The 23,745-nt window shown below is 50.6% G+C and overlaps 1 long non-coding RNA gene across 3 annotated transcripts in view; it reads left to right on the top strand.

The window, feature by feature from the left end:
- Nucleotides 1–562: 562 nt before the first annotated feature.
- The window catches only part of LOC106003663, a 38,337-nt gene continuing 15,154 nt past the window's right edge, over nt 563–23,745 (top strand). For 2 of the 3 annotated variants that reach the window (XR_001176294.2, XR_001176295.2), the window contains exons 1-2: nt 4,030–4,605; nt 16,367–16,443. This is a non-coding gene — a long non-coding RNA (uncharacterized LOC106003663). Of the gene's footprint in view, nt 1,005–4,029; nt 4,606–16,366; nt 16,444–23,745 lie in introns of those variants that run through there. The other variant, XR_006607805.1, reaches the window with a different exon arrangement.

Genomic DNA, 23,745 nt, shown 5'->3' with positions numbered 1-23,745 from the left:
CTTAAAAAAACAAAACAAAACAAAACATGAGACCCTTCATATGTGGGATCATATTCCATAGGCCTATCCCCAAACCTTGTCTTATTCAGTCATGTTTTAGAGGTCGCTTCTGGTTGGTGTACACAGATAGAGTTCTCCCATTTTCCCTTGGATGTAATGTTCCTCTGAAGGACCAGATTTTAATTTTTCTCTTTATCTCCTATTAAATTATCCCCAGTGTTTTAGTGACTTTCCATTATAAAGCTCTATTCTATTGTATATTAATCTTCCAGTTTACACTGAAAAAATATGAAGTCCAACTTTCTAAGTTAACGCAGAGGAACTGGGGGAAACTTTCCAGTAACCTCAGGTACCCTAGAATGGATTAGGGAGAAGCGATAGGGGAGGGAAGCCTGGGGTGGCCTTTCTCCAGCCTGAGAAAACTTTCTGTGTTGCCAATCTGGCTTTTCTCTAAGGTTTAAAATTGTTCAAAGGCTTAAGGACTACCTCACCCAGTCCTCCTTCTCCCCCAGAAGCCGAGGGCTGGAGTGTGCTAGCGGGTCGCAGGGCTCTCCTGGCCAGCCCGGAGTGCTGTGGCCAGGTTGGAACTTGGGGGACCTTTTTGCCTTTCTCTGCGGCCCTCCGTGGGCCCTGCATTCCCTGCCCGCAGCTCAGGTGTAAGGTGCTTTCAGGACTCCAGCCCTGCCCAGCCCTCAAGCCTCCTTCCTCCCTCCCCCACCTGATCCCTCCCACTGCGCACCTTCCCCCTTCTGGGCCCGGGAGCTCCCGCATCTTTACAACTCAGCAGTACCTGACTTGACAGTGACTCGGTTCCTCTGCGTTTCCGGCCAGACCCCCCAGCTCCAGGAGGCAGGGGCAGGCTCTGCTTCGCTCCCAGAGTCCCCAGCTCCCAGCACGGCCTCCAGCTAAGAGCATGAGATTGAAGAAATGCATTGAGGAGCACATGGATGCTTGTAGTGAGAAAATAGTGGGGAGTTATCACAGTGGTCAAGGTGAAAATCAAGGTAGGTCTGGCTGGGTCAGTGGTGGGCAGTGGAGGTGGGCATGGGTGGGGAAGAGAGATGAGCCCCGATGGGAGAGAGGATTTGCAGAGATAGAATTGAGGGTTTTTTGTTTGTTTGTTTGTTGAGAGGTTTGTTTTTAATGAGGAAAAAATACACAATGGCCAGTCCACATTCTTTTTGTCCCAGAGGGGTAACTGACCAGTGGGCAGGTTATTTAGAGCCACTGAAGGTTCTTGAGTAGAGGAGTGGTTGCTCTGTGATGCACATTGTCATGCATGTTTTGCATTTTGGAAGTTGTTTCAGTCTGAAGGTAATAGGGGCTTGAGCCTGGTCTGGAGGGGAAGTCTGGAGGGAAGACTGGTGGGCTCACTCCTCTGTCCACCTTGGCTGGGACCCCGCACAGCCCCAGAATCCCAGCCGGTGGGCCCACCCCGGCGCCACCGGAATCTCTCAGGCTCATGCGTGTGCGGGCATGACTGATATTCCGCCTGCAAAATCGGTGTTGCAGCAACACGGCTGTTGCCATGGTAACAGGGTCGCTTAGGCAGGTTCCCTCAGACCTGGCTTCTGAACCACACTGGGAGGGAAGGAAGGCCAGTTTACCACCAGGTGGCCCATGGCCCCTACAAGCCACTGAGTGAAGGAAAGGCCCACCCCTTTATCCTCAATGCAAGTCACGGTGGAGTAAGACGACCTGTGTTCAAATCCTGACCAGGACGCTTTCCATCCTCAAGTTACCTAACTTCTCTGTGCTGTGTTTCTCTCAAGAGTAAAATGGGTGTGAGGGTTACCTGAGATTATACATGAAAAGCCTTTAGCACAGGGGCGCCTGGATGGCTCAGTCAGTTCAGCGACTGCCTTCCTTCGGCTCAGGTCATGATCCCAGGGTCCTGGGATGGAGCCCCAGGTTGGCTCCTTGCTCAGTGGGGAGCCTGCTTCTCCCTCTGCCTGCTGCTCCCCCTGCCTGTGAGCTCTCTCTCAAATAAATAATTAAAATTTAAAAAGAAAGGAAGGAAAGAAGGAAGGAAGGAAGAAAAGCCTTTAGCACAAACCTGGTATGTGGTAACCGTTGGCTAATATTAAATCACCTTAGCCCCTCCCCTCCCTGCCACCCCCGGGTCCTCTGTAGAAGTTGGACAGGAACCCACAGGCCTCTTTACACAGCAAAGCCACAGTGAGATGCAGGACGGTCTTCTAGGACAAAGAGCAGGCCCGAGATGAGGAAGGGTAGGTGTGCCTTCTTATGTGGGCTTTAGCAGTTCCCAGTGACAAGGCCAAGAGCTTCCTGGACTGTCCTGCGGCTGGCCCAGCTTCCCCCAGACCTGTCGTCGGTCTTCCCCACTGAAGTCGGGCGGGCACGCAACTACGTGATGACCGTTCGCTTAAGGTGTATCTTGGGAACTCACTGGAGCCCCTTCATTCTTTTGTTCTTTCATTCATTTGACTCAACATATGCTGTGCTGGACATCACAGAGCCCATCTGTAATGTGGCCCAGAGCTCACGGTCCTTGCAGAGGAACAAAGTGCCAAGCACAAATGTTATTTTATTTAGCCCGTTGTGGGACTCGATCCCGAGACTCTGGGATCATGACCTGAGCTGAAGGCAGTTGCTCAACCAACTGAGCCACCTAGGTGCCCTGTTACTTTATTTTTTAAAGAGGTTTTTTATTTGAGAGAGAGCAAGAGAGAGCAAGCAAGGGGGTGGAAAAGGGCGGAGTGAGGGGGTGACGAGTCCTCAAGGAGCTCATGGTCCTTGCAGAGGAACCAGAAGAGCAAACAGGTGACTGATCTGGCAGCACCTGGGCCATTTGGCCCTGCTTGGAGAGGCAGGTGTGGACAGGGGGCACCCCGGGGTGGAAAGCCCAGCTGTGGCAAGGCAGGGAAGTGAGGACTTTGGTTTTGCTGCATCTTAAAGCCTGCAGTGGGTTGGCTGGAGAATAGGCTAATATGTGGCCCAGAGGCTTACAGGCCCCCTGACAAGGGGTAGACTTCATTCAGAGGACAAGGGACCACTGTCCAGGGTTTTAAGGATGGAATTTGCTTTTTCCAAAGATGCAGGATAGGAATGGATTGAAGAGGGCGAATGGGCCGTCGGGGGTGGGAGAGAGGGGCGGGGAGTGGTGCTCCGTGGGGTGAGCTGGGACAAATGGTGAGACCTGTATCTGAGGGACACTGACGGGCAGCATCAGTAGGATGGGCCCCTGGCTGAGGGGATGGCCCTGCAAACTGCCGGAATGACACTCAGGCGCCCGTGCTGACTCTGGTCCCTGCACTGAGAACAGCAGGCCATGCAGCTGCCATGGGAATTGTGCAAGACCTCCAAGGCGTGGTGGGAAGCTCATTGCCTCCAGAGTGCAGCCCGAGTTTGGCTGAACGACCCGAATGGCCAGTCTGTGTCCCCTCCTACAGGAGAGCGTGAACCTGGCACAGCACAGACACTCAGTACACAGCAGCTGGATTATGAATTCGATATGACTGTGGGAGCACAAAAGGTAGCCTCCGTTCACTCAGTATGCACCCACTAAACACGCTGGGGACAGACCTTGGACATGACCACCTGAGCCTTCTGTGGAGACTGAACGAGGGAAGGACCGAGACATCAGGCAATAAATATCACAGGACTTGGGGAGAAAGGGGGTTTCCTTCAGGACTCTAAACAATGCAGAGGTGTCAAGAAAAAAAAAAAATCTTCCAGCCTGTTATGGGGCCAGGGTCTGGCTTCTTAGAGTCTACACTGAGGCTCACCATCATTTGGGAGAAACACCAACAGTGTTCAGGTCATGTGGCCTTTCTAAAAACAGGCCAGGGAGCCAGGATCACCTGGAGCTCCTGGGCCCTGACACACAGAAGAGCCCAGGGCAGGACAGGGCCCACAGCAGGCTGGCTTCCGGCATCTTCCAGGGCCCACTTCCTAGCCCCAGGGAAAGAGGTGGTTGTTTTATTGGCTTCTCCAGGCCGGGCCTGCAGCCTCCGCCCAGTACAGGCCTGGTGCCAGGAGCCTCCGAATATTTAATGGGAGGAAGGAATGAAAACCCGTGTGACTGGGTCTGTCCCAAACTGAATGTTTCGTTTGCCAGACTTGTGCCCAACATTTTCTTCAGTAGCAAGAGGGTAAGGGTGTCTTGAGGAGCATGGCGGGTGCCAAGCACAAAAGTTATTTTAAAGAGTTTGTCTGAGAGAGCGAGAGCGCGCAGGCCAGGGAGAGGGAGAGAAGGGCGGACTGGGAGGGCAAAGCAGGCCCCGGGAGCCCCAAGCAGCAGTCTGTGGGGCTCCATCCCGGGGCCCTGATACCCGAGCCAAAGGCAGAGGCATAACCGACTGAGAAACCCAGGCGCCCCACAAATGCTGTTTGAGACCGCCATTCCCATTACACAGACCAAGAACCCAAGGCACAGAGAAGCGACCGAGGTGGCACAGATCTGCGTGCAAGCGCTGCCTGCTTCCACCGCAGCGTCCTGCCGGTTCTGTCCCTGTGCCTTTTACTGTCCCCCCCTTCCCCCAGGCCCCAAATAACGAGGGGGAGGAGAAAGGAGGGGAAGGCTCCTCTCAAGTCTGTGGTTAAAAGGAATGAATGTCTCAACCGCCCAGCCCCCAGCCGAAGGTGGGTCGCGCAGCCCCTCACCCCCGCCCTGGCCCCTGCCCCCCTCCCCCTCGCTGGGCCGGGCTCGCGGCTCTGAAACGCCGGCGGCTCGGGCCGCGGGCTCCCCCCGCCCACCCGCACTCCCTCCTGCCCGCTCTGCGGTGCCGTCGGGCCCCCGCGGTCACACCTGCCTCCCGAGCGTGACCGGGCCCGAGCCGGGGCCCCGGCGCCATTGCTGGAGGCGGCGCGTACAGGGGACTCTCCCGCAACCCGGTCGGGACGCGTTTGTTTTTCCACCATCCAGCCCGGTCTCCGCTCTCCGAGGGCGTCCGCCCGCCCAGGGTTCCGGCCGGAGGCGCAGGGAGGGCGCGCTCGAAAAGGGAACTCGATCGGGCAAACAAAACCCCAGCGGTTTCCTCTCCCCCCGCCCCGGAGACACAAAGGGTCCACGCGGGGCGGCGGGGGCGCAGGTCGCACGGCGGGGCGCGGGGAGGCGGCGCTCCAGCCCCGGGCTCGTCCCCCGCCCCCACAGCCCCCGGCCCGGCCGCCGGCGCCCCGGGGCTTCCGCGGAGGAGCGGCGGCGGGCGGCGGGCGGCCACACCCGGCCCCGGGGGCCGACGGTCCGGGGCGCGGGGACGCTCGCCGGCAGACCCGGGACAAGGATCCCCGGGCCCTCGGGCGCTTCTCGCTGGAACCTCTGAGAGCTCTCAGAGAGCTGAAGCTCGAGCCCCCCGCGGACCACCCGCCCGGCCCCAGCCCCAGCCCCAGCCCTCTGCCGGGACCGGAACCCCGAGCCGCCACCACTCCCCTCGCCGTCGGGGGTCGCAGCGCAGCGCAGACCCGGGCCGCGGTCACGTGCCCGCGAAGGGCGGGGCGGGGCGGGGGAGGAGGCGCCCGGGGTCCCCGCGCGGCACGTGCAGGGCCTCGGCGGGGGCGGAGCTCCGGCCCGGCCGCTGCGTCCTCAGCTCGCCCGGCACAAAGGTGTCCCGGGCGCCGGCCGGGTGCGGGAGCCGCGCCGCGATCGGAACCCCCGGACCCGCGGAGGGTGCCCGGGTGGCGCTTGGCAGCAGCCGGCAGCTACCGCGCCGCCCTCACGGAACTCCCTGTTGGGGATCTGCGGAATAGGTCTGACCTTAGGAGCCCGACCAAGAGTTCTTGTCAGTAAAGGCAGGACAGAGGAGTTGGTCCCCTTGAGTTTTCTACTTGATTTTTGTTTTTTGTTTTTTAAATGGGGAACTTTTAACACAGACGAAAGTCGTGACGGTAGAATGAGCCCCAGCTGCTGATCACCCAGATACAAGCACCGACTCGTGACAGTCTGGCTCTGTCTGTCCCCAGCTCCGTCCCCACTGCCCACAGCCCCTCCCCGTCACCGTGGAACCGATCCGTAGCGTCAGGTCGTGTGCAGTTGTGCCCCTCACCCCCTGGCAGTACCAGTGGGTTTTTGGGAAAAGCCTGGTTTGTTTAGAAAACTTTTTTTAAAAAACTGAGTAGATTAAAACATTAAGGAGGGGAGGTAAAGACGCTGATTGGAGCTGAGATGGAGAGAAACGCAGTGGTGGGTGGGAGGCGTGGAAAGACAAAAGGTGGTGGAAAGCCCTGGCGGTGGTTTCTGGGACATTAGGTTGCCCAGGCAAGAGCTGGAGCGGAGGAGCCAGCGCGCTGATGAGAAGATGGGGGATGCAGGGCACTCACTGAAGGTCGAAGTGACCAGATTTGCTGATGGATTGAACAGGGAGCTTGAAGGAACGAGGCTTGAAGAACGGGAAACTAGGCGGCTGGCGGTGCTTTTATTAACTGCAGTGGGGACCAGATATGCATTGGGGACCAGATATTATGGGAGAGTGAGGGAAATCAAAATCAGGCTCGGCCATGTTACTTACCTCTGAGCTGCCTCTTAGGTACCCAAATGGGCATGGCAGCATGGAGGTGGCTTGAGAATTCTGAGATCAGAGCCGGACTAGAGATACAAATCTGGGAGTTGAGAGCCAGTAGTGTATTCAGAATCCTAGGACTGGACTTGGTGTGGACCGAGTCCAGGAAGGTTGGAGGGTAAACCGGAACGTGTGCTGTCTCAGGAGTCAGGGGAAGAAAGTGTTCCCTGCAGGAGGGAGGGATCAACAGTGTGAAATGCCACTGAGAGGTCAAGGAAGGGGAGGACAAGAAATTGACCATCGGATTTAGTAACATGGACGCCCTTGGTGACCTTGGCAAGAACAGTTTCAAAGGAGTGACAACTGAAAGCCAACACAGAGACTTGAGAGAAAGGAGGGCGAGAGAGTGATAAGTTAATCTTTGAAGAAATTTTGATGTGAAAAAAAGCTAGAGTTGGAGGTGGAAGAAGGCATGGGGACAAGGAACATTTCAAAACAAAACAGGGGCCCCTGGGTGGCTCAGTCGGTTTCAGAGTCTGCCTCTTGATTTCAGGTGGAGTCTTGATTTCAGGCTTGTGAGTTCAGTCCTACCTTGGACCCCGGGCTGGGTGTGGAACCTGCTTAAAACAAACAAATCAACCCCTAAACAAGTTTTTGATACAGAAAATGTAAAGCTTACACAAAAGTAGAAAGAATAATGTGATGAACTCATTCCCATTCCCATCATCTAGCTTCGGTGATTATCAGCATACCACCAATTTGTTTCAGCCATGCCTGCCTACTTAATTTATTTTAAATATTTTATTTTTATTTATTTATTTGACAGAGAGAGATCACAAGTAAGCAGAGAGGCAGGCAGAGAGGAGGAAGCAGGCTCCCTGCCGAGCAGAGAGCCCGATGTGGGGGTCGATCCCAGGACCCCGAGATCATGACCTGAGCCAAAGGCAGAGGCTTAACCCACTGAGCCACCCAGGCACCCCTGCCTACTAATTTTAAAGCAAATCTCAGGACACATTCCAGTTCACTCTTAGACTTCTGCATATATCTCTGATAGATAAGGATTCAATCTTTTAGTAGATTTTAGTTGTTTTTCTAAGATGGTGTTTTTTAAACATAACCACAGTGTAATTATCACACCTAAAAATAATTAGCAATAATTCCTTAATATCTTCTATTATGTGGTCACAGGTGTTCACATTTTCTTCACTATCCCATACATGATCTCTTTTTAAACTTGGTTGGTTACAATCAGGATCCAAATAGGTCCATGTATTGCATTGGTCTGGTATGTCTCTTTAGACTTTATTGATCTATAACATTCCCTTTCCTCACCCTTACCCCTCCTCCTTTAAAGTTTTTTTTTTTTTTTAAGATTTTATTTATTTATTTGACAGACAGAGATCAGAGAGTAGACAGAGATCAGAGAATAGGCAGGGAGGCTGGCAGAGAGAGAAAGCAGGTCTCTGCTGAGCAGAGAGCCCGATGGGGGCTTGATCCCAGGACCCTGGGATCATGACCTGAGCTGGAGGCAGAGGCTTTAACCCACTGAGCCACCCAGGCACCCTTAAAGTTTTTTTTTAAAGAAACCAAATCACAGGTACGTGGGTGGCTCAGTTGATTAAGTGTCTGCCCAGGGCTCAGGTCATGATCTCAGACTCCTGGGATGGAGCCCCATGTACAACTCCCTGCTCAGAGGGGAATCTGCTTCTCCTTCTGCCTCTGCCCTTCCTCTCTGCTCATGCCTGCAACCACTCTGTCTCTCTCTCAAATAAATAAAATGTTTTAAAAAAGAAGAAAGAAAGAAACCAAATCATTTGTCTTTTAGAAGTTCCCATATTCTGGGTTTTGCTGATGACACAATGGTGTCATGAACTTCCCACGGTGTCACATAAGGTCTGGTTGTCTCTGTGTGACTGCTCTGCTATCTTCAGCCAGATCCTTCAAGTATAAAGGTCCCCGCTAGCCTTTCACCCATCACCCCCTCAGCATTGCAGCCCCAGTCAGTGGTGAAGAGAAATCCTCATGAGGGGCAGGACTTGGAGACTATTTCATTGTTTACATGGTCTGAGCTTCGAAGTAACTGGAAATTGGACTCCTGTGCAGCATAGGCCTGGAAGATGGGTGATAGGAGATCTGGGGAAGGGCTTCTGGGAATGGACTCCTCAGCATGGGCTCTGTGTGGGCGTTTCTGGGTCCCACGAGCATGTGAATGCTCTCCGAAGGCCGTCTGCCGCAGACCTGGCTCTCAGGAATCAGGAGGACAAATGACACATTCTGTGGATGTCAGTCAGCCTCTCTCCCTGGCCACGCTGGTGCTTCTCCAATGGGTCTGCGTGGCAGTGATCGGGGACATGAACCAAACAAATAGCAAGGACGTCCCCTCCTCAAACTGACCTGGCTAGTGCATTCCCTGAGTGTTTCTCCTCCCAACAGCAGAGACCAACCCTGATGTCCTCCGCCCCCCTGCCCCCGTACAAAGGACCAACCAGCCACCTGTTGGACTCCTCAGAAGGAGATAGCAGTTTGCCCTCACTGGAAGAAATATGCATTCGGGATAAGGTGTACCCTCCCTGCCTGCAGTGTTTCTGCCAGCGCCACCGTCCATGGGCTTTTGGAATGCCTTAGGCACTCTCGTGGTGTTCCACACAACAATACCTTTGATCAAGGGGATCATTTCCTAGCAGCAGAATTGCAGCTGTGAGCATGTGTGCATAGAATGCACTAATTTTTTCTAAAGATTTTATTTATTTATTTGAGAGAGAGAGAGGGTGAGTTGGGGGGAGAGTGGAAGGGAGAGGGACAAGCAGACTCCCCACAAGCACAGAGCCTGACGAGGGGCTCGATCCTATGACCCTGAGATCATGACCTGAGCCAATATCAAGAGGCAGATGCTTAACCAACTGAGCCAATCAGGTACCCCCAGAATTCACTAATATGACTGTGTACCCCATCACACAGAACCAGCTGGCCTGATAGAATGGCAGAATGGCCCTACTGATGCCTGTTGTGGCATCAGTCGAAAACTCCCTGAGAGGATGGTGTCTGTCTTACATGATGCTTTAGACCTGTGATCTAGGCACGGTGCCGTTCAAAATTCTGGAACAGGAGTGGCTGTGCACAGCACTACATCTGCTTCTCATTCCTCCTCCCACAACTTTCAGCTGGATGGGAGGTCTTAGCTCCCAAGGGAGGAGAGCGAACATCAGGGGACGTGGCTAGGGCTCCGCTGAATTAGAGTCTGGACATTTCGCATTTCTCAGTTGGTGAACAAAGAGCTTACTCTGCTAGCCCGGATGACTCACCTCAGTTGCCAAACCAAACTGTTGGTTATAGCGCGGGCAGCAAAGCGACGTCCCGAACCTAGAGGATCCCACGTGGCACCTCTTATTACTTGCATGTTCAGGATTAAAAATTAATGGGATATCAAAGTAACCTTGATAAACCAGAACCCCTGAGAACTCAGAGCTTTTAAAAATGAAGTTTGGATGGGGCGCCTGGGTGGCTCAGTGGGTTAAAGTCTCTGCCTTTGGCTCAGGTCATGATCTCAGGTTCCTGGGATCGAGTCCCGCATCGGGCTCTCTGCTCAGAGGGAAGCCTGTTTCCTCCTCTCTGCCTGCCTCTCTGCCTACTTGTGATCTCTGTCTGTCAAATACATAAATAAAATCTTAAAAAAAAAAAATGAAGTTTGGAGGGCACCTGGGTGGGTCAGTGGGTTAAAGCCTCTGCCTTTGGCTTGGGTCATGATCTCAGGGTCCTGGGATAGAGGCGCGCATTGGGCTCTCTGGTCAGTGGGGAGCCTGCTTCCCCCTTCTTTCTCTCTGCCTGCTTCTCTGCTTACTTGTGATCTCTGTCTGTCAAATAAATAAATAAAATCTTTTAAAAAAAAAATACTCCCACCACCACTTTGTGAACAGCTACAGACCTGCTACGGAAGACTGGGGCACTTCCCAGCACAGCTGTGTCCTTTAGAGATCATCCTAGCGTTCTATCAGACCAGCAGCTCAAAATGTGAGATGTGGTATGTGCTAGGATCAGTGTCAAAGTGATGGAGATTCTTTAGGACTATATTGTGATAGAAAGCAGGAGAGCTAACGTAGCCCTGGGGTAACACAGGGAATGTGGCCTGCTGTTCATCACAGATGAATACAATTTGCTTTTCAGTCACCATTGAAAACTGTGCGTTTGCCAGATTAATAGCTGCATACCGAGTACCAGAGGCTGTGTTGTTGTATTACAGTAAAAACGCTGCGTCTGGCACAGCAGCTGTGATTAGAGCTACCGTTTGGTCAAGTTATGGTAGTCCACTGTCATGATCCATCTGGCTTTTGCAAGGGCTAGTCCCGTGAATTAAACATGATCCTAATCTTTTCCATTCCACCCAGGCTGTAGGAATGCTTCTGATGTGCTGTGTTGACCAAAGGAAGGACTCAGACAGTTTCAGGGACCTCTACCTGGTCTTTCCAAACACAGGGGTTAAGGAATAAATGGGTGGATTCTGCTGGCCGATAAGTAGATCCATTCTGATCGCTCCAAGATTTGGGAAATGGCTAGAGGACCATTAACTCCATTTACTGCCAGCTTTCCAATGCCCCAGGGCGGCGATGGCACTTGGGTCTCCTGGGATCGACATCAACTCAAACCTGTATCTAAGAGCCCTCGAAAAAGCTGGGCATTCCTCTGTTCATTTATTCTGATAAGTGACTAAAAGTCTTTTTGGAGAAGTTGGGGAGCCTCTGGTGTATATACTTGTTGCGACCCTACAGGGTCCTTCCTAGAGGAACCCTGACCTGCTCTTCCTTTGATGGGTTCCGCTGTAAGAACCAGTTCCCGTCCACCCAATAGGTGAGAAATGTAGATTTTCCAACCTCATAGCTGACCTCAGTCATCTGCCAAAGCCATCCATCACCACAGATCTCTGTGCTAAAGGCCATCTGATTGCCTGCCATTCGCATTTTCTTCCCTATGGTGGTCATTGTGTCTGTCTTGCCTCTGATGACGAAATGCTACCCCCGGCCTCTGCTAGTCAGACTCCTATCATCCATACTGACATTGAGGAGCCCAGGACCACAGCGGCATCTCCTTTGTAGGCCCAGGCCCACAGCACGGCTACTGCTGTTCTTCTGCAGTGCTGACCTCTGACTCTGAGCTGCTTCAGTGAAGACAGTATCTTCCAGAGACGGTAGTCAGCCTGCCGATTCTTGGGTTTTGCATAATAAATCCATTTTTAAAAACGATTATTTATTTATTTGACAGAGACACAGCGAGAGAGGGAACACAAGCAGGGGGAGTTGAAGAGGGAGAAGCAGGCTTCCCGAGAAACAGGAAGCCTGATACGGGGCTCGATCCCAGGACGCTGGGATCATGACCTGAGCCGAAGGCAGACACTTAATAACTGAGCCACCCAGGTGCCCCACATAATAAATCCATTCTAGCATACCTCCCTCAGCTTTTTGAGGCTTCTCTCCACTCTGCCCAGGCAAGTCCAACATTTCTACCCAATTTACTGTAGGATGTCTTTGTTCCAAGCTTTGAGGGGCTGTTCTGGAGACTGTTAGAACTGGAGTTCCAGGAATCCTTGCCAGAATAGAATACTAAATCCTGAATCGCGAGAGTGTTTCCCAGATCAGTAAAGTCTCCCCTTCCAGCGTTATAACCCACCCCTCCCTGATCCATTGCTCTCCAGACACGTTCCCAGGCATGGCCTTGTTCCTTCTGGAACAGATTAGCGATGTCCTGAAGCTCTTTTGTAAGACTTGACCCTGGTTTTTGGTCCGGAAACCTTGAGGGCGGGAAAGGGCAGATCTCAAAGAGGGCAGGTATCCTTATATAAGACAATTGCCTCTAGTGAGGCCTTTAGGAGGTCTCCAGGTAATGGAGGCTGTGTTCCTCTCACGAAAGAGAGGGGCCCGGTGCTGCTGTCCTACATGGTGAATCTGGGTATTTAGGATTCTCCGCTGAATCTGCTCCATTGTCACATCCCGTTCTTAGAGCTCCACTCCCTCCCTCCCCAGTCCCTAGCAGAGAGACTTGCAGGAGCTGTGAATTTTATAAGTAAAACCTGGGGTCTGATTTCAGCATTGTCTGTTCTCTGGCTGTAGGAGATGAGGGTCTCTTTAGACACTATCATGAGGATTTCTGGTTTTCTTTTTCTTTCTTTCTTTTTTTTTTTTTTTTTTTTGGTGGGCAGCAAAGCAAGTTTCATGGAGCCATAGCAAAGTTGTAGTACAAAGCTCTCAAGGAGGAAGGGGCCCCAAGGGGGTTGCCCAGATTTCTGGTTTTCATATCGTGCTTTGAGTTGCTAGCAGACTGAGTTGAGCCCATTATTTTCTTCCTTCTGGGCTTTAATGGCCGTTAAGACAGTCAACCAGCTTCATAATCCTTATAATGACCATTGCCCTCTTGTTTTTCAAGTTATTGATTTGTCTTGGGCTCTGGCGAATCTTCTCCCTGTATCCCATTCTAACCTACCCAAAGTTAAGAGTCCTGCTAACGCGCTGGTACGGCACCCTTGGGGCGCTCTCATCCCACGTAACATCAATAACACTGTCCTCGTCCACACCTGGCGGACACGTGATCCGGTTCCAAAATCCCATTCGGAGAGCTTACTTCCTGGAACCACATCTGGTAACCTCTTATTTTAGATCCCATCAAATGTAGACCCTTAAGCAGGGGTTTGAAGGCAGACAGTTTATTTTGTGAAAATGATCCCAGGAGGTCCCAGGGGAGGGTAGCATACAGGGTGTGGTTGATATACGGGTACAGGAACGTGCCATTACCCTTTGAGCAACCAGGACCCCGTCTCAGGCTCCCTTTAGAAGGTGTGCAGGGCTTTCCTCTGGACTGTTTCTCTCTAGGAGTGAGGAAGCCCGGCATTTGCCCAGTGACGCCCACCTCCCACCATCTGAGGGCTGCTCTTAGGACTGTTCATTTCCTGGCATTTACATAGTGTCCGCGATCAGGCTGGACATGTTCCCTGTGATCAGAGAAGGTGCTTCGGGCCGAGAGTCTTGGGTGCTTGCCCTGGGAAACCTTGGGGTGCTCAGGAACGACGAGTGCTTCAAGGACCTGATCAGGTTCTGCCAGTGCTGAAGTCTAGGTCCCAGGCCCCGGAGGGCCCCTCCCCTGGCTTGTCACACAGCCCACAGGCCCTGCATGATCTGGCCTTGCCTACCCCACCGTCCTCATTTTGTGGGCTCTCCTTTTCACTCGTGCTGATCTGTTTCTCTGTTCATGAATCCCTTTATTTGTTTCTAGGCAGGAAAACGGAAACCAAACTGGTTATTTTGACCCGGAGAAACTAATGTAGGAGATGAGCTAAACAGCTATTGGAAGACTGGAAAGGCAGGAGAGGAACGCTGAGACCGAGAAAGGAGACAAGGCCAGGCGGTGCTGTGTGACGACCTTGAGGGAACAAGGGAGAAAGTATTTGGGGAACCACCCAGACAGCATCTTGGCCGTGCATGGCCTACGAACGGTTCCTGTTTTCCCTTCTTGTTTCCGTTCTATCTTCGACTTTATTCTACAAGCATTTTACTGACCAGGGCTGTCCAGTCCCTGTGCCTAGAGTAGGCCATGCAGGGATGCATGCCTGACCTGTGTCTCAAAAGAACCATCTGATCTTGCCCTGAACAAGGCTTGAACCTTGTGGATATGGATTTTGGGAATCTTGGTTTACCCTCTGCTCTGTTGACATTGAACTTTGCTGTGAGCTCAGACGAGCCATGCGGTACCATACCTCAGGGCCTTTGCCTGTGACACCCGTGATGTCCCTGTGCCCTGGAACATGGCTTCTCCTGTTCCTTCTTCCTGTCATACCAAACTCCCACTCCTCCTTAAGACCTAACTGAACTATCCCTCTTTCTTTCCCTATGCAGGACTGTGGCTTCATCTGTGGAATTTACATATGCGCACACACATTTATTAGACCTTGTATTACAACTTTTTTTTTAATCTGTTTTTCTCCTGGGGTGCCTGGGTGGCAGTGGGTTAAGCCTTGGCCTTCAGCTCAGGTCATGGTCTCAGGGTCCTGGGATCAAGCCCCGCGTCAGGCTCTCTGCTCAGCAGGGAGTCTGCTTCCCTCTCTCTCTCTCTCTGCCTGCCTCTCTGCCTGCTATGATCTCTCTTTCTCTGTCAAATAAATAAATAAAATCTTTAAAAAAAAAATGTTTTTCTCCTGCCCAGAGTATGACCTCCTTTGGGGCCTCATTCATCCCTGTGTCTTCATTCATTCATGCAATGCATCTTTTTTGAGTCCCTGACTATCCTAGGCGTGGGAGCAGCTCCGTCAATGTCTGCTGGAGGGATGAATGAACTGGTGTGTGGTTGCTATCCCGATGGGTGCTATGTTGCTAGGTGACAGCCTTTAGTGATGATTAGCGAGAAGGGGGAGAATCTCCGCTGTTGAGTGAGGTGAGAGTAGACACATCTTCCTGCTGGATCAGGGAGACTTCGTGGTCCATGGAAGGGCCACACTTGGCCCTGCCAGTGTGGCAGGGGTGAGGCGGGGCTTCTGACCGTGGGTGGGGAGAGAAGGGACAGGGGGAGGCTTTCCAGGATACGCACATCGTCTGAAAAATTCCTATGAGGCTATCTTTCCTTCCTCCTTCACATAGGGAATCACTGCAGTAAAAGTTTTCTTTTTTCTTTCTTTCTTTGGGAGAGAGCGAGCGAGCATGAGAGGGGAGAAGGTCAGACTCCCCATGGAGCTGGGAGTCCGATGGGGGACTTGATCCCTGGAGTCCAGGAGCATGACCTGAGCCGAAGGCAGTTGCTTAACCAACTGAGCCACCCAGGCGCCCAGCATTAAAAGTTTTCTTAATGAGAGTGAAGAGGAAACTGAATGGGAGGGCTTCTGCGCAAGCGTCCGCACAGATGACAGCGGGAGCCCGTCCGGACCGTGTGAGTGACAGAAGTGGGCTGGGAGACCGTGGCTGTGTCTGGAGCGGCGACTGCTCGGCACAAAGGATGTGTCAGGTCCACGCTGCAAGATCTTTGACATTTTCAGGAGAGGCCACCAGGCCAGCTTGTACTGTGACGTCTCCTGATTTTTCAGTATCGAAAAAAAATCAAGATTTTACAAAGCCAGGAGTTTTTGGCTCCGTCGTCGTCTGGCCTAATCTGGATCTTTCCTACGAGACCCAGCCCGGAGAGCACCTTCCTGGGGAGCATTTCCGTCATATCTGACGGATATCTCGCTCGGGAGTCTCTCCACTTGGCAGCTCCTGCAGCATGCCCGCCGGGCTCAGTGCCTCCCTAGCTCTGTTCTTTCCCCCATGACCTCCGTCCACAGCCGCTCCCCCTCTAGTCTGGGAGCACTCTGAGGGTAGTAAGAGTGCTGTGTGTGTCTCTGCATTTGGCACATGAAAGAACAAGACATGTGCGTAAGTAAAGCATCTGGGGGAACACAGGACTTAGGTAAGTGAAAGACAGCGTGTGGATTTGGTAGACAAGTGGGTAGGGTACCGAAGGCTGAGCTAGGACCTTAGAGTCAGAGCTGAATTTAATAGAAAGAAGCATCCCTAACCATGAGTTGGGAGGCCTGGAGGAAGGTAATGAGCTCACCATCCCTCAAGGTATCTGAACAGAGATGAGCTGATGGGCCACTTGAAGATGCTGGAAAGAGGGGAGCTTTACTGGGTGACAGGTTGCGCTGGATGGTTACATGTTCCCTCCGCTTCCGTCATATCACTGATTTGTGTTCCGTAGAGCGAGATTGAACAAACCGCTAACCCAGGCCATAGAGGCATTCAGGTGGTTGGGAGCTGGGCCTGTGCCTCCAGGCAGACCTGATTTTGAATCTGGGCTCTACCACTTTGCTGCGCCAAAGTGGGCAAGATCCTCACCCTCTCTGAGCACAAGTGACTTAGTGTCTATGGCCCTGGAATGCTTTCTTCACTTCTTCCCCGCAGGGCTCTGACCCACGCAGCAGAGACAAAGGCTACCTCCGAAATGGACAGCAGGCACTCAGTGACAGCTAGCAGTGAAGGTAAAGGTTGCTCCTGGTTAAAGCCATTCTTCAGACGCCCTGGGAAGGTGGGGTGTTGTCCTGCCCCACAGTGAGTCCAATACCACCAGGGTCTTTTCCTGTTTTGTAAAAGAAAACCACTGGGAAGCAGCAGAAGAAGCTGTTAGCTTACCTCTGAAGGCTGTTTTTGGAAAAACCCCCGTCCTTAGGCATCAGAATCACTTCCAGTAGGGAGATGCCCACACTCCAAGGGGCATATGGGATCTGAGTAGATCAGAGAACCTGACGATTTGGGTCTTCTCTCTCCACACTCCGGGCCAGAGAGTCACTGAGATGGAGGGTGGGTAGGATCACCTCCGTTATTTAAATCATTATTTCTCACTCGGTCTCCCTTCTCTGCATCTGCCAAGCCCATATACCAGAATCCTCATCTGTTACTTTACTCTTATGAACCTGGGCAAACCAGAACATAACCCAGGGCTTTGGTTAGTTGTGCTGAGAACTTGACTTAGGCCTGGACCTCGGTCCAGCCTTCCTCCTCTCCCTGCCTGCAATGAAGACAGCTGGGTCCCCAGTGCATCCCAGCAGGGATAAGTAGGCAAGCTGCAGGGGCGCCTGGGTGGCTCAGTGGGTTAAAGCCTCTGCCTTCAGCTCAGGTCATGATCCCGGGGTCCTGGGATCAAGCCCCGCATCGGGCTCTCTGCTCTGCAGGGAAGCCTGCTTCCTCCTCTCTCTCTCTCTCTCTCTGCCTGCCTCTCTGCCTACTTGGGGTCTCTGTCTGTCAAATAAATAAATAAAATCTTAAAAAAAAAAAAAAAGTAGGCAAGCTGCAAGAGAGTGAGACCAGCCACCTCCCACGCTACTCACCCATCACAGGCAGAGTAGAAAGGGAATGGGCACCTGCCAGTCATTTTAAAGTGATACCAACTACCATGAAGTGATTGTCGAGCGCTCACCCTCACGTTAGCCCCTCTACCCATCAGGGAGAGCAAGCAAGGGAGAGAAGGAAAGGCTAGAATTGTCTGTTGTGGGCATTTGCATGGAAGCACCCTCTTTATGGTGGCTTAAAACACTTCTGGCCACACACACTTGCTAGGAGACCACCCACGTGGTCTCCTATTATTATTCCAATAATATTATTATTATTCCAATAATAATGCAGTCCCTAGCACGTGGTGAGCCTTCAAAACAGTTAATTTCAGGGACATCGGCCAGGCTCAGTCGGGGGAGCCTATGACTCTTAATCTTGGGGTTGTGAGTTCAGGCTCCGTGTTAGGTATAGAGATTACTGAAAAATAATAAAATCTTGTAAAAATGTTAATTGTAGGGCACCTGGGTGGCTCAGGTGGTTAAGTGTCCGACTCTTGATTTCAGCTCAGGTCATGATCTCAGGGTCGTGAGATCGATCCTCACACTGGGCTCTACGCTGCCCCTCTCCCCCCTCAAAAAAATAATAAAAATGTTAATTGTAGCAAATAACAGTAGCCAACAACGAAAATAATAAATACACAGAATAAAAATATTAACAGTATAAAAATAGTATGATACGGGCGCCTGGGTGGCTCAGTGGGTTAAGCCGCTGCCTTCGGCTCAGGTCATGATCTCAGGGTCCTGGGATCGAGTCCCGCATCGGGCTCTGTGCTCAGCAGGGAGCCTGCTTCCTCCTCTCTCTCTCTGCCTGCCTCTCTGCCTACTTGTAATCTCTCTCTGTCAAATAAATAAGTAAAATCTTTAAAAAAAAAAATAGTATGATATAAAGAGTTACCAAAGTCGGACTTCACTCCAGGTGTTGGGTGCTATTAGAATCTGCTGAAACTACAATACTCCTATGATTCTACTGATGTGCATGTATTGAGTTCTTACTGTATATGTATGATTATGTCCCTGATGTTCATTTTATAGATAAGAAAAATGAAGCTTAGAGAAAGTTAAATAAGCAGCCAGACATACTGCTAGTGAATTTACAAACCCATGTCACCTGGCTTGAGAACCATTCACTTGAGTATTAGGCTCGACTTAGTCACTGATGTTGGGTCATTTCACTTATCCAAATAATGGTTGGTAACTGATCATTCCAATAATTGGTAACTCTGGAACCCAGCCAGAAGAGGTATATCTAGCTTTAACTTTTTTTTTTTTAAGATTGTATTTATTTATTTGACAGAGAGAGAGAGACAGTGAGAGAGGGAACACAAGCAGGGGAAGTGGGAGAGGGAGAAGCAGGCTTCCTGCAGAGCGGGGAGCCCGCTGCAGGGTTCCATCCCAGGATCCTGGGATAATGGCCTGAGCCAAAGGCAGACGCTTAATGACTGAGCTGCCCAGGGGCCCCTAGCTAGCTTCATCTTGAATTGGAATCAGGAACTGATGCAGAAACTGGGTGATAATGCATTGATCCAGGCGATAGCAATGCCCAGGACAGGTATTGGCTGCAGGCACAGCCAGATGGCACAGGGTAGACGCGGCTTTCCCATTTCTTGTCTCTGCTTGTCCCTCTTTCTCTTTGCATGTTTGTTTCATTCCCTTTGGCCACAGCCAGACCATCTCTACCTGGTGGGAAAGGCAGATCACAACCTAAAAGAAGAACCCTGTCCCTCCTAGTGTCCCTACAGCAAGGTGGGCTACACGCCCATTTGACCGGTCACTCTGGACAGGAGATGGAGCGCCACTATTGTCCAAACCTGGACTATGGGCTCAGCCCCGCAGTTAGGTGGTGGTCAAGGCCCTGTGGGCGGGCATCCCACCTTGGGATGTGCTGGGTCAGTTTGGCAGTGGAAAGAGAGGTGTTAGGAAAACAAAAGCAGGCCTCCACTATAGGGAGGTCTACAACTAACGGAATATTTCAACACAGTGCGGTAGGTACTGGGTGCTGTGGGTTTGGACCATAGGGAGCTGTCATTTCTCGCTGGGGTTGAAAGAAGCCTGTCTGGCTGGTGTGGCCTGGCACCTAGGGCAAGGCGGCTGAACAGCATCCAGGGCCGCTCCCTGCTCCCTGGGGGCCCGCCTCCCCCGGAGTCCCCAGCTGCCCTAGCTCAGCACAGTGCCAAAGGCAATGGATGGGACATCAGCAAGCAAGCCGTGGAGAGCAGCTGGGGTTAAAGATCACCCCTGGGCTCATGGCTGAACCTCTCCTTGGACACACCGCGCCCCTCCTTCTAATTCCGACTCTTCCCGCTGGCCCTTTCTGCATTTGCAGGGAGGAAGACAAAAGAGAAAGAACTGGATGTAGACAGGGAAGCATGACCCTTGACAGACACAGAGTGGTCACTTCCCTTTGGATTTTTTTGAGGGGGAGGGGACTTCATGGTCAGAGTTCACAAAATGCCAAACACAACCTCAAACTCCTGCCACTTAAGCCAGCCTAGGTGGGTCGGTGTCAGGAGACCAAACTGCTGCATGGTTGCCTTGGCAACCAAATTTGTTAGTGATAAAACCTCAGAGCCACAGCGGAGGGAAAGATACAATCTACAACACTTTCACGGATTTATCTAGTCAAGCAAAATCCCGGGTGAGGAGGGGCTCTCTGGGAAGGAGTTAGGTGATTCCCTTCAATAAGAGGACCTGGGGGTGCTGAGAGCATCCATTCACCAGTGCAGCAAAGAAATAACCCCTGTGGGGTGCCTGGGTGGCTCAGTGGGTTAAGCCTGCTCTTAGGATCCTGAGATCGTGGCTTGGGATTGGGCACTCTGCTCAGCAGGGAGACTGCTTCCTCCTCTCTCTCTGCCAGCCTCTCTGCCTACTTATGATCTCTCTCTCTCTGTGTCAAATAAATAAATAAAATCTTAAAAAAAAAAAGAAAGAAAGAAAGAAAAGAAAGACCCTTATGACCACATGAGCTCCCACCTAGAGTGGCAGAGCCCTTCAGTCTGGAGCACTGGGGATGCCAGGGTTTTGTCAGTTCTGGGCTGACCACTTCCCGGGGTACAGGCAAGACTTGGGGCCTTTCTGCACTAGAATCAAGTGCTTTACCCTCGTGGGCTTGCTGGGTCACAATGACCAGAACGATCTCTACCCTTTGGGTGTTTGTGCTCTGTTTTTTTCATCAGACCTCTGCTGTCTTCTCTTTCATGCTCTGGGACTCTCCATCCCTCCCACAGCTCGCCTCACCTGTCCACTTTTTAAATAAAAAAGAGCTCTGTAGGCCTGCCCAGGTGGCTCAGTCAGTGAAGAGTCTGCTTCAGCTTAGGTCGTGATCTCAGGGTCCTGGGATCGAGCCCCATATCGGGCTCCTTGCTCAGTGGGGAGTCTGCTTCTCCCTCTTTCTCTGCCCTTCCCGCCTGCTTGTGCTCTCTCTCTCTCTTAGATAAGTAAATAAATAATCTTTTTAAAAAATGCTCTATAACATGGGAATGGGGAATCACTTATAATCACAACTGTTTGATTCAATGATTTTTTTTGTGCAGTGCTAGATAACATTGTCCCTATAATTTTTTTTATCTGTCCAGGAAGCAGATGAACATTAACCTCCAATATGGGAAGCCTCTTTCCCATATGTCCCTGCCCACATCTGACGTCAATTCTGCTCTGTGTCATTGCAAGGGAAAAAGATCCTGCCTGGGCTGAATTCTAACATTGGCTGTGCGTAGGTCACGGCCATCAACTAAGGTGCTGCCATGTGGTTTGGGATAAGCCCACCATACGTGTGGACCCCAGAAATTCTTCCCCAAATGTTCTGGCCCCTAATTCAGATTATTATGGCATCTGTGGTTTCTTTCCCTAAAAATTATTTTTTTTTATGTCTTGGTTTTCATTGTAAAGCTAATATTATATTGCAAAATTTGGTAACAGAGCTGTAAACTTTTCTGTATTTCCTTAAGAGACTTTCTTTCCCTTTAATTGGTATATATTTTTTTAAGATTTATTTATTTATTTGAGAGAGAGAGAGAGTGTGTCCATGCTCATGGGGGGAGGAGTCACAGAGGGAGAGGGAGAGAGAATCCCAGGAGGAATCCTGGCTGAATGAGGAGCCCAGCAGGGGGCTTGATCTCATGATCCTGAGATCATGACTGTGGCAAAATCAAGAGTCTGATGCTTAAACCCATGGCACCACCCAGGTGCGGGGTATTTCATTTTTTTAAATATGATTGCAATCATATCATATATGTAATTTTATACTTTTTTTTGCACTTGACATTTCATAAAAGCATTTTACTTAGAAAAATAAAAGAAAGTAAGCCTTTTTGCAAAACAAGCTTTTACATACATAAACACATGTAATGGTGACCACTTCGGGTTCACAACCACACTTATATTTTTTTATTTGTATTTTTATTTTTTTAAGATTTTATTTATTTATTTGAGAGAGAATGAGAAAGAGAGAGAGAGCATGAGATGGAGGAGGGTCAGAGGGAGAAGCAGACTCCCCACTGAGCAGGGAGCCGGATTCAGGACTCTATCCTGGGACTCTAGGATCATGATTGTGACCTGAGCTGAAGGCAGTCGCTTAACCAACTGAACCACCCAGGCACCCTTATTTTTATTTTTTAAAGACTTTATTTATTTACTTATTTATTTAATTGACACAGAGAGACACATCGAGAAAGGGAACACAAGCAGGGGGAGAGGGAGGGGGGAAAGCAGGCTTCCCGCCAAGCAGGCAGGCAGCCCCATGCGGGGCTCAATCCCACGGTCCTGGGATCATGGCCTGTGTAGAAGGCAGACACTTAACCAAATGAGCCACCCAGGCACCCCTCAATGTAATAATTTAATTTTTAACATAGATGTGAAGGGTTTACTAAACAGAAATTATAAGGCAATGGAAGCAACCAAAAGTTAACAATTAGAGAATGGCTAATTACATAATAGTACATACACTATCTTGACAGCACACAGAGGCGCTATTACAAATGAGAATCATAGGGACAATGTTGCAACATGAAAAACCACCACTGCTACATGATATGGAAAAAGCAGAACTAGAAATTTCACGTACCCCTACAATGTTTGCTACAATGCTGCAATGCTTGGCACCCAAAAACTATTCAATAAATGGTTGATAGTATTAATTTTTGTCATAATGTTAAAAAAAAAAAAACTAAATGTATGCCTATGGAGAAGAGCATCAAGGGACCACATCAAAAATAATTGATTTTGGTGCTGAAGGGGTGGGATTTTGTTCGTATTCTCTTCCTTTTTTTTTTTTAACAAATTATATTTTCTAAAGAAAAATTTGATAGTGCAAAGCCAAGAACCCCATACAAAATGGAATAAAAAAATGGACAGAGGGGGCGCCTGGAGGGCTTAGTGGGTTAAAGCCTCTGCCTTCTGCTCAGGTCATGTTCCCAGGGTCCTGGGATCGAGGCCCGCATCAGGCTCTCTGCTCAGCGGGGAGCCTGCTTCCTCCTCTCTGTCTCTGCCTGCCTCTCTGTCTACTTGTGATCTCTGTTTGTCAAATAAATAAAAATAAAATTTAAAAAAATGGACAGAGAATAGACAAGTGCTTCTCATAATGAAAAAAATAAATGAATCAAACAAATGGAGAAATGTTCAGTCTCCCTCATAATGAGAGAAACGTACATCATAATTAGCCTGACACATCCTTCTACATCTGTCAGATTGGCAAAGTCCAAAGAGTTTGATAACGCCACTGTGTTACAAGAAGGTAGGGAAACAGGTGCTCTGATACCTTGCTTGTGAAACTGTAAGATGGTACAAGTTGCAGTTAGCAATCTGGCACTATGTATTAAAACTTAAAATGGACATGTCCTTGATGCACTAATTGTCCTTCTAGGAATCGGTCCTATGACCTACTTACATGTATGCAAAATAATATGAAAAAGTCTCTATATTGCAGCATTGATATAATATCAAATTCTTGGAAACAATCCAGATGTCTCCTAAAAGGAGATGTGTTTAAATAGTTCACGTGAGAGGTACCTGGCTGACTCAGTTGGTAGAATGCATGATTTTTTTTTTTTTAAAGATTTTATTTATTTATTTGGCAGAGAGAAATCACAAGTAAGCAGAGAGGCAGGCAGAGAGAGGAGGAAGCAGGCTCCCCAAGGAGCAGAGAGCCCGATACGGGGCTCGATCCCAGGACCCTGGGATCACGACCTGAGCCGAAGGCAGAGGCTTTAACCCACTGAGCCACCCAGGCGCCCCTAGAATGCATGATTCTTAATCTCAGGGTTGTGAATTCGAGCCCCAGGTTGATTGTAGAGATTACTTAAAAATAAATAAGTAGGGGCGCCTGGGTGGCTCAGTGGGTTAAGCCTCTGACTTCAGCTCAGGTCATGGTCTCAGGGTCCTGGGATCAAGTCCCGCATCAGGCTCTCTGCTCAGCAGGGAGCCTGCTTCCCCCTTTCTCTCTGCCTGCCTCTCTGCCTA

This window comes from Mustela putorius, unplaced genomic scaffold (assembly GCF_011764305.1).
Source record: "Mustela putorius furo isolate JIRA1106 unplaced genomic scaffold, ASM1176430v1.1 tig00000738_pilon_pilon_pilon, whole genome shotgun sequence".
In the NCBI taxonomy this organism is placed as follows: domain Eukaryota; kingdom Metazoa; phylum Chordata; class Mammalia; order Carnivora; family Mustelidae; genus Mustela; species Mustela putorius.
The sequence above is the reverse complement of the archived record's forward strand: the minus strand, read 5'-3'. Positions and strand labels throughout refer to the sequence as shown.